General features: G+C 40.9%; 1 protein-coding gene and 1 pseudogene across 4 annotated transcripts in view; one reads left to right on the top strand and one right to left on the bottom strand.

Annotated features, from left to right (window-relative positions):
- LOC125902267 (cytolytic toxin-alpha-like) overlaps nucleotides 1–14,715 on the bottom strand; it is a 102,555-nt gene that overhangs the window by 26,969 nt on the left and 60,871 nt on the right. The window contains exon 1 of one of the 4 annotated variants that reach the window (XM_049598498.1): nucleotides 1,262–1,289. The exons of the other annotated variants lie outside the window; for them this stretch is intronic. The gene's annotated coding sequence lies outside the window, so the exon portion shown is untranslated. Of the gene's footprint in view, nucleotides 1–1,261; nucleotides 1,290–14,715 lie in introns of those variants that run through there. 4 annotated transcript variants of the gene reach the window in all.
- On the top strand, nucleotides 1,820–11,214 carry LOC125902266 (stonustoxin subunit alpha-like; annotated as a pseudogene).

The raw sequence follows: 14,715 nt of genomic DNA, 5'->3' as shown, positions 1-14,715 counted from the left end.
TTCTCCTGTTTTAGCTTCTCTGCACTGGCTCCCTGTAAAATCCAGAATTGAATTTAAAATCCTACTGTTAACTTATAAAGCTCTAAATGGTCAAGCTCCATCATATCTTAGAGAGCTCATAGTGCCATATTATCCCACCAGAACACTGCGCTCTGAGAACGCAGGGTTACTCGTGGTCCCTAAAGTCTCCAAAAGTAGATCAGGAGCCAGAACCTTCAGCGATCAGGCTCCTCTCCTGTGGAATCATCTTCCTGTTACGGTCCGGGAGGCAGACACCGTCTCCACATTTAAGACTAGACTTAAGACTTTCCTCTTTGATAAAGCTTATAGTTAGGGCTGGCTCAGGCTTGCCCTGTACCAGCCCCTAGTTAGGCTGACTTAGGCCTAGTCTGCCAAAGAAATACAATAAATACAATCAAATAATGCTCCTTTTCACACCGGCATCAACTGTGTAAGACAGGAAACATGCTTCAACAAAACTCAAACTGGGTGCCAAATACTACGTATATCCTCAAACTTGTCTGAGCTAGACTCGTCGTAGTTCCGGTCTCCATCCATGTCAGTGAAAACATGGATGCTTCACCCACAGAAGATCTATACAATCAGCACAGTTTCAAGATTAGAGTCACCAATTCAGTATCTGACCAAATGTCTCCCCTTCTGTTTCTGAGATATGACGCTGAGTAATGGACAGAAAAATTTTATGCAAAACATTACGATGTCACAGTGAAGCTGACCTTTGACCTTTGGGATATAAAATGTTATCCCTTTACAGTTTTAACCTGCCAGACATTTGTGTGAATTTTTTATTGTGGTTTGGCCAAAAACATGTTTGTGAGGTCACTGTGACCTCGACCTCACCTTCACCAAATTCTGAGCAGTTCATTGTTGAGTCCAAGTGGACGTTTGTGCCTAATTTGAAAGAAATCCTTAAAGGTATTCTTGAGATATCATTTTCACAAGAATGAGACAGATAAGGTCAAAGTAACCTTGATTTTGAGTTTGTGCCAAATTTGAAAAAATGATCGAGGTGTCCCTGAGATATTGCGTTCATGAGAGTGGGATGGACAGACAGATGGATGGCCAACCTAAAAAACATAATGCCTGTGGCCACAGCTGCTGCCAGCTTGGACGCATAAAAACATTAATACGTCTAACTTTAAATAAAATCATGCAGTCATGTTCAGGCACCGATGACCTTCAGCATCACATCAACACAACACATAAACAGAGTAACAGCTCAGTGTGTTCAGCAACTTACCGTTCAGTTTGTCTCTGATCAGGAGGGGAGGACGAGTGCTGCTTCAACTGACTCTGTAGCTCCTTTTATGCACTGCACACACACACACACACGCACACACACACACATGCACTGTGGTGTGGCTTCATTTTGTGCTGAGTCATGCCTCAGTAAATGAATAAATCATATTGATCAATTAGGAGGTGGATGGATGGATGAAGTGAATCTTGTTCTCCTCTTCCTCTCTGAGAGATAACAGTAGGATCAATGACCAAAGGGCTGAGATACACAGGGACTGAAAGTGTTAATGGCTTCACACAAGTCAGACCATTTCGGGGAAATGGGCTGACTTGCAAAACTGAAAGTGAGAGCAAATTGCTGCATTTTACACACTCATGATTATAAAAGCTACAGAAAATATTGTGAGCAGTATTTATTGGAACGACTTTGCAAAGCGTCCTGTATTATTGTCTGTTTTAAATGTACGCCCTGACATCACAGAGGCACACAGACATTGGTAGAGGTGTACCGCTGAGTCACTCCCCCACCCTGCACTCTGCAACTCATTCTGCAGTTTCTGGGAAATCAGATGGCTGCTCCTCTCTCTCCACCTCCCAATGAAGAAAACAGCTCTGTGTTTCTCTCTCAGAGACGATAGCACTGCCTTGGAGAGTCACACACATTTCTACTGTAAGTACACAGATGCTCTTTTTTTTATAGGATTTTGTGTGTACCAGTTCTGCTGCTGTGTCTTTGCTGTGTACTCAGTCTTGTAGAATATGATGGTTTAACCAGAGACTTTAGGTATGACTTACTTGATGTAAACAATGCAATAATGAATGCAGGGTGTAACTGAACATCATAAATCATCCTTTGGGCAGCTGTACCAAAAGGTACAGAAAATAAAAGTAGTTATAGAAGTTCAGAAGTCCACATTTTACCTTTGAATGGATTTTTATAAAGCACTTGACTTTACTGAGAGACGTTTGCAGAAGGTAATCTCTAATTAAGAGTGTCTTAGCTTGTTACTGTTGCTGAAATTGGTTAAATTGTTGCCTTATCAAACTAGAAACGTTATTAATCATTAATAAGAAGAAGAACAAGTTTAAATCTGATCAGGTTTTGGACCTTGTCGATTTTTGTGTCAGGGTCAGCTGCAGACTGACTTGGCAGAGATGGCTGCCATCTTGTTTTACATGGATTAGTGCATCTTACTAGTGCCCACCAACGAGGACAACAGGTCTAAGTTAAGAAGAGTGACGTATAAGGTCCAGTAAACCCCAAATGTGACGTCCTCATGTGAGGACACTGGGTCTCAGGAGGATATAACCTTTCTCCCACTGATTCACACACTCATTGTCTCCTCAGGAGGGAGGGTAATAACTTTGCTGATCCTCCGACTTTTCATTTAGCGCCATTATCAGGTCAACACTGGTCCAGAAGTCACAAGGTTAATGATCAAATGCCTGCAAGAGTAATGATATTCAGGGATGTCCTCATCTGAGACAATCAAGGCACCTTTTCACTGATTGGGACAGACTATTTTGAGCTTCATAGAGCCTGATCTGATCCTGTGTTTTACATCAGCGGTCACACGGGTGCCTTTACTTGGGAAGCTTTTATGATCAGCGACACAACAAGAGCTGCCATCATCAGCTCTGCAACTCTACGCTGTCCGCCTCTCCTCCAGTCTGCTGAGCTCCATGTCTGTGTAAGAGCGAGGACTGAGCCTCTCCTGTGGCGAAACACTATATAGATTATACACACACACACACACACATATATATATATATATATATATATATATACATATTCATTTATTCATGTAATTTAGCTCATTGATGTGCATTCGTTTCATTTCAGCTCAGCGTGAGCAGTGTGAGAGAGTATCTTATCTTTTGCCTTTTGTCATCGGCTATATGGTGCTTCACCACCAACACTGTTTCATTTTACTATCAACAATAATGGAGCTTGTGTTTGTGACAGAACTATAAAAGGTGAGAGATGATGAACAGTTTGGATAGCAGGAGAGTCACAGGAATGAACTGACACACTCTCTGCTTTCTCTAGTCTCCATAAGAATTGGATCCTGAAGTCAGCAGAATGATAGAGGTGGCAGCGCTCGGCCGGCCATTCAGCCTCGGGATGCTGTACGACCGTCGCAGAGATTCACTGGTCCCTGGTGAGGATGCACGTGTGACGTTAAATGTGTGTGTGTGCGTGTGTGTGTGTTTGCTAGCTGCTAGGTTGCTCACCTGGCAGTTGTCACTCTGCTGTAACAAGGTTTTCCTCTTTGCTGGAATCCCACACATTTCTTTTAGCGTGTTTTCCTCCATGGCGAACTGCTATCTGTCTGTTTGTTTGGGTTTAGCTCTGATCAGTGGGTCGTTTCTAGGGTTGGGAATCTCTCTGTGATAGACGATTCGATACGTATCTAGATACACGGGTTACGATACAATTCAAAAACAGAACAATTCGATACGATTCTATGGTTAGCATTTGTTGATGTAGACATTAATCATACATTATAAAATAAAGAAGCCAATTCTATAAAAGTGACATTCTTACAGTATTTTCAAATTTGTAAAAGACCACATCCCCAAGTACTGTTGCTGTATGGCACTGGCAAAAATAAAATAAAAAGACAAACAACAACAAAATCACATGTCAAATGTATTTATTTTTAGACATGGACCAAAAAAAGACTTGCTGAATGAACATCATTTTGTTGGATGGGATCAATATAAAAATGAGAAGAAGTTTTAAATTTCAAGTGAAGTGAACTTTAAGTAAAATTTAAGTGTTTTAAACCTACAGTATTTGTGTTGTTTTTATCGTACTGTCTGTGTTTTTGTATGTATCTTATATGGACTTGAGTCTGGAATAAAGTTTATCATAACGCTGTACAATATAAACATAAAGCAGAATAAAATAATAACATGCAATGTAGGGGCAGAATCTGACATCTCCTGTTATTAGCTGATATCATGGACTGTGATGACTAGCAGCTTATCACTGACAGCATGTCAGACTATTTCTCTGTGTTTGCTACACTCTGTGTTTGTCATTTATAAAAAGATAAATCACTTTTCTATAATACATCAGTGATATTTCAATGGAATAAATTACTTATTGACTTATTCATACTTCAAAAACAGCATCAATAAGTGATTAACATAGGGGGGATCAAAATAAAATAAATAAATAAAATAAAAATCAACCAGCCACCCTCCTCCCCTAACAAGTAAAGAACAGTCCCTAAAGTGCGGTGAGGTTTGTGGAAATGTGAACGGCTCGTTTCTCCTCTGACACGTCACATACCTGTGTGCTGCTACGGCTCGGCTGTTCAGGTATTTCTGGGCAGTCATGACACCGACGAAGACTTCTTGGACCGGGCTTCTCGGTCACCGGTAAACCATTATCTTGCGCCGCGGAGCACTATGGCCGCCGTATTTGACAAGAATACGTATTTCTGTCTGTGTCTGTGACCCCCCGTTCAACCCACAACCGACAGGATTCGCCTGTAGTTTCTGCTGCGGCTTGGCTGCTCCCTGGTTTATCCAACCAGCATTAGCTTCTGGTCCTCATCTCCACCGGTCAAGCTGGCGCTGATGTTTACAGCCATTATCGTTGTCAGTAATGCCTGCTACGGAGCATGCCGCCGGCTCTCGCGTTGTTTTAGAGATGCAAACTGTTAAAGCCAGTCAACCGATTGCTAGTCTCGCAATACCCGAATCCATGACTCTACAATCGATTCATCTAAGGATTCTTGGCTGATTCGTATCAATTGAGGAGGCTGCTACCGATGCAGCCGTATCTCTCACTTGTCAAACCGGATATCCGGTCGTATCGGTGAATCGTTCCCAACCCTAGTCGTTTCATGCTGCATTTCTATTGGTTGGTTAGTAGATGTAGGTTGTAACAGCAGTCACACAGTGAGATGGTCATCCCAAATGTCTGTCAGAATTTTATCCTGTGCCATCTTTGATCGTAAGACCGTGACAATGGCCGTCCTTGAACCTCTCACTGTGCGACGTAGGACCACCATTTTAGAGCCACGACCAAAGATATCGCCACCTTTCCTTCACGTTAGTCATCTTTCGTCTGGGACAGTTTACAGCGGGCTTTTGGCACTTTTTGTCACAAGTATTGTACTTTGCTACATTTGTAGTCACATTCTTTACTGAGAAAAAACAAAAGTCACATGAATCAGTCCTGATGAACTGTGTGAGAATTGAACAAAAGAAAGGAGATAAAGCAACATTGCTGACGTGACTGCCATCATTGAGTGCGTGTACATAGACAGTTTAATTCCCTTTTCATTTGGAATGAAAGCTCATTCCTATTAAAAGTGATCTTGTAAACACCTAATTCGGAATGAAAATGGCCAATGCGATTGAAAATTCAGTCCGATGTAAGGGGCTGGAATATTCCGTTTGTAATTCCAAATGAAAGAATTTCTCGCGTTCATTCCAGTATTTCTGCGCATGCTCGTTTCCTTGCCCTTCTGGCGCGACGACGTATATAGCGCGCACAATGACGTATATAGCGTGCAACGGGCTGAGATAGAGCAGTCGGACTCATTGCACTCATCAGTTTCCATTCTCCACAGCACGGTCTTTTATCTCCCTTCTTCGACCTTCTACCTCCCTTCTCCTCCTCAACAGACGAAGCATTAGCAGAACAAGGTTGTTGTCGTACTGCTGCCTCAAGAATATCAGCAAAACAAGCCTGAAAAAGGCACTAAGAATGGCGTCGTCAAGCATCTTGTTATCCGGAGCAAGGACTACAGTGTTTTCTTCCAGTAAACATAAACACGTAACATCTGCCCCGCCCCCTATCCAATCAGAAACCTTCCCTGCCCCAAACCTTGTGCGGACCGAATACAGGCGATTAAACTGATCTCTGTGTAAACCCTCATGCAGAATGAATATTTCCCATGTAAACTACCTGGAAAGACTTTAATTCCAAATTATTTCATTCAGATTTATCTCATTCTGAACGAGAAGCCGTCATGTAACTGCACCCATTGTACTCCAAGCACACTGGTAAAACTTTTAGGAGCAAAGTGGGACAGAGATGCCGAGTAGACTGGTTATAGAGGGACATAGTGGACTGCCCCATCCCCGTTAAAAAGGTCACACATTAATGTGTAGATTATCTGCGCAGACAGAGTTTGCTGACTAATAGTTGGAGCACTTTTTAGATGGACATGTCTTTGATAAAAAGTTATTCACAAGTTACAACTCTGTTGCATTGGCCACTAACAGCAAGCACAAGTTTATGCTCTGTGGAGACCTAAAAATATATTTAGCAGTGACACTTATTTCACATTTTCATTTGGATCTAGTTTTGGATTTTGGATTTCATATGTATCTTAAATAGATTTGTTCATTATTGAAGACTTTTTTTTGAAGTTTTACTGACACCATAGCTAATAGATTAGTGTTTTTCCTCTTTTAGTCTTAGCGTTTCACTGATTTTGTGTCTGACATCCAGTCACTCAGTTTAACTTCTCTTCTTTTTGACAGGCATAATGCTGTGGGACTGGGGTGACCTATTAGAAGTTATAAGAGAGAAAAAGTTAAAGTGAAATGTTGAAGCCTATCTAACAGCAAGTTTGTTAAAAAAACAAAAAAACAATTTCCATTCCTTGATTCACAATTATTTCCTTCCTTTCTTTGCAGGCATGGCTTTGTGGGACCGTGACGATCTGGTAATACACACACAAGAAAGACTTCAACAGTTGAATACTTCTGAGATGGTCGTATCTGAATCAACTGAGGGCAAATCATCAGCACTAAATGTTGATGCATCCCTGAAGGCGAGTTTCTTAAGTGGACTGGTGGAGGTTGGAGGATCAGCCAAATACCTGAACGATAGTAAGACTTCCAAAAATCAGGCCAGAGTAACACTGAAGTACAAAGCTACCACAAGGTTCCAGGAACTGTCCATGAATCATCTTGGAAGAGACAATGTGAAGCATCCATATGTCTTTGATAAAGGATTAGCAACACATGTAGTCACAGCTATTCTTTATGGGGCACAAGCCTTCTTTGTCTTTGACCGTGAAGTGTCTGAAAAGGAAGAACAACACGACATTCAGGCTAACTTGAAGGTGATGATCAAGAAGATTCCTTGCCTTGCATTGGATTGCGAAGGTTCACTGAAAATGGAAGACAAGGACAGAGAAAATGTTGAGAAATTCTCCTGCAGATTCTTTGGAGACTTTTCCCTTCAGAAGCCTCCTACATCCTTTCAGGATGCGGTAGAGGTCTACCAAAGTCTGCCAAAATTGTTGGGAGCCAACGGAGAAAATGCCGTACCAGTGAAGGTCTGGCTGTTGCCACTGACGAGTTTAGATTCTTCTGCTGCAAAACTCGTCGTCAGATAAGTATAAGATTAGTTCATGAATCACAGAGTGTCCTGGAGGACTTCAGTGAGCTGGAAATGAGGTGCAATGATGCACTGAGAACCACCACTGCACAGCAGTTCTCACAGATCGGCAAGAAGATTAAAACTTTTAAAGAAATGTGCTCAGAGTTCAAGCTGGAATTCCAACGAACCTTGGCAAAGAAACTTCCAGCAATCCGAGGAGGAGGAGAAGAGGAGGCTGAGCTCGCAGAGATCCTGAAGAAGAGACATTCTTCTCCTTTCAACAGCAAAGACCTGAACGAGTGGATGGACTGTAAAGAGAGAGAAATCTACACATTAATGTCTTTCACCAACATGATGAAAAACACCAAGATCGTCTCCTCTCAAACAGACCTGTACAAACAAATTCTCAGTGCAGAGCATGCAGTGTGTTTTGTTTTCACCTCACTGGGAAGTGCCGAACCCTTCCTCTCAGCTTTATCAAACTACTTAACAGAGACACCCAAACCAGACGAACCTCGAGATCCACATACTCGTGATGTAGAGAGGGAACAATGGTACACCTCAAAAGAAGTTTTAGATGCAATGAGTCACAAAGCAAAGCTCTTCAGTGACTTTGCAGAGGCCAACAAGGAGAACAAGAACATTAAGTTCTTGACAGTTGGTTCAACAAATGAGACACAGAAAGGTTCAAGCATCTACCTTTATAAAGACGGCTTTTCAGTCAGTGAGAACTTTGAGCCACCTTCAAAGCCTGAAACAGTGACAGTCACTGAAACAAACCACAAGAGTGTGACACTGAAGATTTCTCCACCAAAGTTTGGAGCAGAGAACATCACCTCCTACTCTGTTGAGTACTGTGTCAGTGGAGACGATGGATGGAAACAGAAGACAGCATCAGAAGCTGAAGAAGTCACAGTGAGTGATCTGAGTCCTAACACAGAGTACATGTTCAGGTGCAGAGCAGTGACCTCAGCAGGTGTTGGACCAGCCAATGAAGTCAGTGGTTCCATTAAAACCTTACCCTGCAGCCCTCCTGGAAAAATGCAATCATACTCAAGTGAAATATCACTTAGCTGGGAGAAACCTGCTGAGCTTGGACAGAATGTCCACATTTTGAGCTACATCGTGGAGTACGCCAAAAAAGACAACAGTCTGAAAGAGGAAGATCTCCAATGGAGCCAAAAGATGGCAGGAGCTGAGAGGGTGATCATTTCAGGTCTTCAGCCAGAGACAGAATATGTTGTCAGGGTCAGATGTGATTGTGGTGAAGCTGGAGGAAGCAAAGAAAGCATCACTGTTACTGTCTGCACAACAAAATCTACACCCCTCACAGACTTCCTCAAAAGTACAAGTGTAAAGATAAGTTCTGAATCTCCCTCAGTTTACAAACTGCCTCTGGATGAAGAAGAAATGGACATAGATGGATGCCGAAGATTCAGCTGTGGCAAAGAAAGCATGAGGAAAAATTGCACAATAATGCTTCTTGGAGAGACCGGATCAGGAAAGTCCACTCTGATCAATGCAATGATCAACTACATTGTTGGTGTAGACTGGGAGGACAATTTCAGATTCAAACTGATTGATGAGGATCAGTCACGATCACAAGCTGAAAGCCAGACCTCTGAAGTCACTGTGTACAAAATCAACCACCAGGAGGGGTTTGAAATCCCTTTTCTCTGACCATTGTGGACACACCTGGGTTTGGGGATGCGAGAGGAATAGGAAGAGACAAAGAGATCACAGAGCGAATCCGAAGACTTTTCACGTCTGTTAATGGAGTCAGTGAGATTGTTGCAGTGTGTTTTGTTACACAGGCCTCTCTTGCACGACTAAATCCAACACATCGACATGTGTTTGACTCAGTGCTCTCCATATTTGGTAACGATGTGGCAGAGAACATTCAGATACTGGTGACTTTTGCAGATGGCAAGCTGCCACCAGTTCTTGAGGCAATAAATGTCTCTGGGCTTTCATGTCCAAAGAATGACACTGAACTTCCAGTTCACTTTAAGTTCAACAACTCTGCATTGTTTGCAGACAACAGAAGCAGCAGTGACAGGGCCTGTGATGAAGACTCTGATGAAGACTCTGATGACAATGATGACAGCTTTGATGAAATGTTTTGGAATATGGGTGCCAGAAGCATGGAGAAGTTCTTCACTGCTTTGGGTAAAATGAGGACCAAAAGCTTGTTAATGACCCAAGAGGTTCTACAAGAACGAGAGCGGCTTGAAACAGCCATTGAAGGTTTTCAGCAGCAAATTATAGCTGCATTAGCACAACTTGAAGAAACTGAGTCAACAGAGGATCAGACTGAAGAGCCCGAAACAGCCACGACTTTCAGTGAAAGCTTTGAGATTGAGGTGGAGGTTCTTAAGCCAGTGAAAAAACAGCTCACAAAGGAAGGAGAGTACATTACCAACTGCCAGAAGTGTTCAATGACATGCCATTACCCGTGTATGATAGCAGATGATAATGAAAAACGTCGCTGTGAATCAATAGATAGGACAGGGATGTGCACTGTCTGCCCTGGAAAATGCATTTGGAGTGTGCATGTCAACCAGACATACAGATGGGACTATGTTCAAGTAAAAGAGAAGCAGACACTGCAAGAGCTCAAAGACGAGTGCAAACAAGCTACAAAAGAACAGAGGCAAAAGACAGAGATCACTTACACAGCTCACTCTTGCGACATGATCGTGTCCGTCATGGATCAGTCAGCTCACTCCGTAACTCGTCTGCAAGAGGTCGCCCTGAGGCCTAAACCTGTGATCACTCCAGAGGACATCAACATGCTGATTGAAGGGGAAAAGTCAGAGGCCAAAGAAGGTTACCAGGCTCGAATTCAGTCTTTGGAGGAAGTGCAGACCTACGTAAAAATCATGTCCATGGTAAATGGATTTCCACTCTTTGACTCTGATTCAGATTCTGAGCCTAGTTTGGGGTCTGTTTGTGAGTCTGACTCTGAGGAAAACCAGGAGAAGTGCAAATTCATGTAGATTTTAGGGGGAAAGATCGTTTGGAGGTCTGCAGTCATGTTAGCAGCACTGTGAGCTTGTCATTACAGCTAAAACCACAATAAACAGTTGGATGAATGAAAAAGCCAAAGAAATAGCTGAGTCATGGTATGGACATTGGTATGTACACGTTTCAATTAGTTATTCTGTCGTGATTTTGGAAAACATGTTGATTATAATTATGTCTTAACTTTTTATCACAAACTGCTAAATTAAATAAATTTGTTCTTTGGGATCTGTGAATGCTCCAAATGTCACAGCAGTTCATTCAACTGTTTCTTATTGGTGAAGAACCACACTGACCTGGATGTCATCTCGACATAACCTGAATATTGTTTAAATATGGAAAATTGCTGACAAAATAAAATAATTTATTGATCCCTGTCAGATGAAGCACTGGTGCCACTAGTTATTTTTTTCCTCTGATTTTTATTAATAAAACGTAAGTACTAATTAAATACTTAAAATATATATTTATTATTTTTGAATCACTCAATAATCTGCTCAAGGTTTATGCTTAAAAACTATTGGAATTTTTACTTCTCTGCATTGGTCGGAGGCATTATGTTTTCAGGTCCAAATCCATCCATCTCATTCTCATGAAAGCAGTATCTGAAGAGTGCCTCGGGATTTCAACTTAAAGTGTTAATGGCTTCACACAAGTCAGACCATTTTCCCGAAATGCCAACCTGCAAAATTGAAAGTGAGAGCAAATTGCTGCATTTTACACACTCATGTTTATAAAAGCTACAGAAAATATTGTGAGCAGTATTTATTGGAACTACTTTGCAAAGCGTCCCGTGTTATTGTCTGTTTTAAATGTATGCCCTGACATCACAGAGGCACACAGACATTGGTGGAGGTGTACCACTGAGTGTACTGAGTGTAATCAGAGTCCTGTAGATTCTGATGGTTTAACCAGAGACTTTAGGTATGATTCACTTGATGTAAACAATGCAATAATGAATGCAGGGTGTAACTTAACATCACATTTTGCCTTTGAATCGATTTTTATGAAGCACTCGACTTTACTGAGAGAAGTTTGCAGAAGGTATGGGAGTAACGTTTACACATTTTTGCTACATTAACAGCATTGTGAAGAAAAAAGCTTTTGTTTCTTTTGACCAGACAAATATCTATCCGGGATCTAACTGTCAGTGTTGATAAATTTGGGCTTTGAAGTCGATGTGCATCATCGATGCTGATTCTACATCAGCCTTGCACCTAAATGTGATGAGCATATAACCATTCTCCCACTGATTCACACACTCATTGTCTCCTCAGGAGGGAGGGTAATAACTTTGCTGATCCTCTGACTTTTCATCTAGCGCCATTATCAGGTCAACACTGGTCCAGAAGCCACAAGGTTAATGATCAAATGCCTGAATGATATTCAGGGATGTCCTCATCTGATCTTAAAGATCTGTATCCAGCCAATCAAGGCACCTTTTCACTGATTGGGACAGACTATTTTGAGCTTCATAGAGCCTGATCTGATCCTGTGTTTTACATCAGCGGTCACACGGGTGCCTTTACTTGGGAAGCTTTTATGCACAGCGACACAAAATGTGCCGCCATCATCGTCTGAGCCCCTCCCATGGCGAAACAATAAATAAATAAATATTTATTTATTTATTTATTTTTTATTTATATATAAATCTCCCTCTGATTTTTAAAATCAGGATTTTTAAAATCTTAAAAGATTTTAAAAGTCCTGTTGCTTTACATTTTATCAATGCAGATGAAGCACTGGTGCCACTAGTTGTTGTCACACCAATGTTCTTTCCTCTTATTTTTGTTAATAAAACTATTAAGTACTTCAAATATATATTTATTATTTTGAATCACTCAATAATCTGCTAAAGGGTTATACTTAAAAACTATTGTAATTTTTACTTCCACGTCAGTCGGAGGTTTTATATTTTCATGTCGTCTGTATGTCCACACATGAAAGCGGTAGCCTATCTGAAGAAAGCCTCAAGGGAATGTCTCCAAATTTTGCACAAACTTCCACCTGGCCTAAACAATGAACTGATTCGAATTTGGCGGTCAAAGGTCACGGTGACCTTGCGGCGATCTCATTCTCGTGAATGCAATATCTCAAAAACAACTTCAAATTTGGCACAAACATCCACCTGGACTTAATGTGATACTTTGCTGATTTCCAATCAGCTTTGTATCACAACAGTGTGGGTAGTGTGTGTGTAAATGAACTGTGGCTAATCAATAAAGAGATAGTTGAACTTCTTGGCACTAAATAACTGATTTCATGTCCTCCACTCAGGTTTTCGACCGCACCACAGCACTGAGACTGCTCTTATTGATGACTTCAGTGACTTCCACTTAAACACAGATGGTGGCAGAATCTCAGTCATAGTTTTACTGTATCTCAGTGTTCTGCTTTGTGACCCCAGAGTCAAGACTAAACATTAAATCAAATATTTATTCATTTCTTAGTTGTTGTTGTTTTTTTTAAAGATAAATAACATACACAACATATAGCAATACACCACATAACCCTAACCCTGCCCTTAAGGTTTAATTTAAAATTTAAATTTAAGGTTTGTAGTTTTCATTTAGATATTAATCTTTCTATCATCCAGTATGTTTTAATTTTAAAATTCTGAAATATTAAGCTGGGTGTTTATTTGCCATTTTTGTGTAAATGATTTGCCAAATAATATTGTAATGTTACTCATCTCTGATTTGCTGTCCCCTAAAATTTCTGTTTGTAAGTTGATTGTATATTTATTTTCGTAAATCATTATCCACCTTTGGGCTTTATCCCAAAATGAGGCAACAACGGGACAATATCACAGATGCAAGACTGATTCCTCTTCGTCACTGCAAAACCTACACAAACAAGTTAGTTCAAGGCCCCAAATAGATAGCATCTTGTTAGTGGGTAAAAAGTTATATATTATTTGTAGTTATATTATGCATATAGATGCATCTTGGGTGGTGTTGGAGATAATATTAAATACATCTCCCATGGAATTATTATATTAATTGAGTCTTCCCACTTATTTGCAGTATTACTTGGATTCATAATGATGTTAACTAAGTTATATTTATGTACAGTACAGGCCAAAAGTTTGGACACACCTTCTCATAGCCATTTTGCAATAGCATCGTCAGTGAAAGCTGACATCAAGGAAAATAAATCATTTTTTGGCTGAATGTAAGTGGTGACTTTTAACTGTGTGTATGGAAAGAGTTATCCTGATTACTGTCATGATGCCAGCTCCCCAGCTATAGCCTCCTCAAGGCATGTCCAAGGCCTGGCCCGGCGCTGACCAATTTTTAACGGCCCTCTGCTTAACCTTCAAAATACACCACATGTGGCCCACCACACAACATCGATTCATCAAGCAAGATCAATCCACATTTTCTTCCTATATTCCTTTTTTTTTACTGCACTGTAACTTTGATTCTTGTAATTCAGACCTGTCTTAGTATATTTTGACTTTTCATTTTCTGTTCTCTAGTTCTTTAATGAATTGTTTTTATATGTCCTTTTATAATGTGTTTCTTTTTGCACCTTGTCTTGGTGCTGTTGGTGTTTTATGTAGAGCAATTTGAATTGCCTTGTTGCTGAAATGTGCTGTATAAATAAAGTTGCCTTGCCTTATTGTGGCTGTTCTATTATCATTAGCTATGAAAGCATCACCACTAAGCATTTGAACCCACGGTGGCTCTACCAAATATGACAAATGTGTTACACCACAGGAGCTCCAGAACAGCTTTAATACAACACGCAGCCAGCACAACCCTATCACTTAACTGCACACACATAATCTCTGGATGCAGTTAGTGTTACACCCATTTTAATCTAATGTGTCACAACCTTCAGTCATGACAACTAAAGTACAGCTATGACTACAGCCACAGTTAGTGACAGCAGCACCCGACGCTATATTATCCCTTGGGTATAGCCAGGTGCAGCTATAGTCTGTCTCAGTGAGCCTCAGCAGCTGCAATGATGACTTGTACCTGAGCAGCCATAGCTGAGGATGCACCCACACATGCTGTGGCCAATAGGCAGGGTAAGCTACATACTTTGTTGCACATCTTAAAGTT

This window comes from Epinephelus fuscoguttatus, linkage group LG15 (genome assembly GCF_011397635.1).
Source record: "Epinephelus fuscoguttatus linkage group LG15, E.fuscoguttatus.final_Chr_v1".
NCBI classification, from domain to species: domain Eukaryota; kingdom Metazoa; phylum Chordata; class Actinopteri; order Perciformes; family Serranidae; genus Epinephelus; species Epinephelus fuscoguttatus.
Note: the sequence above shows the minus strand (reverse complement) of the source record. Positions and strands in the feature narration are given on the sequence as shown.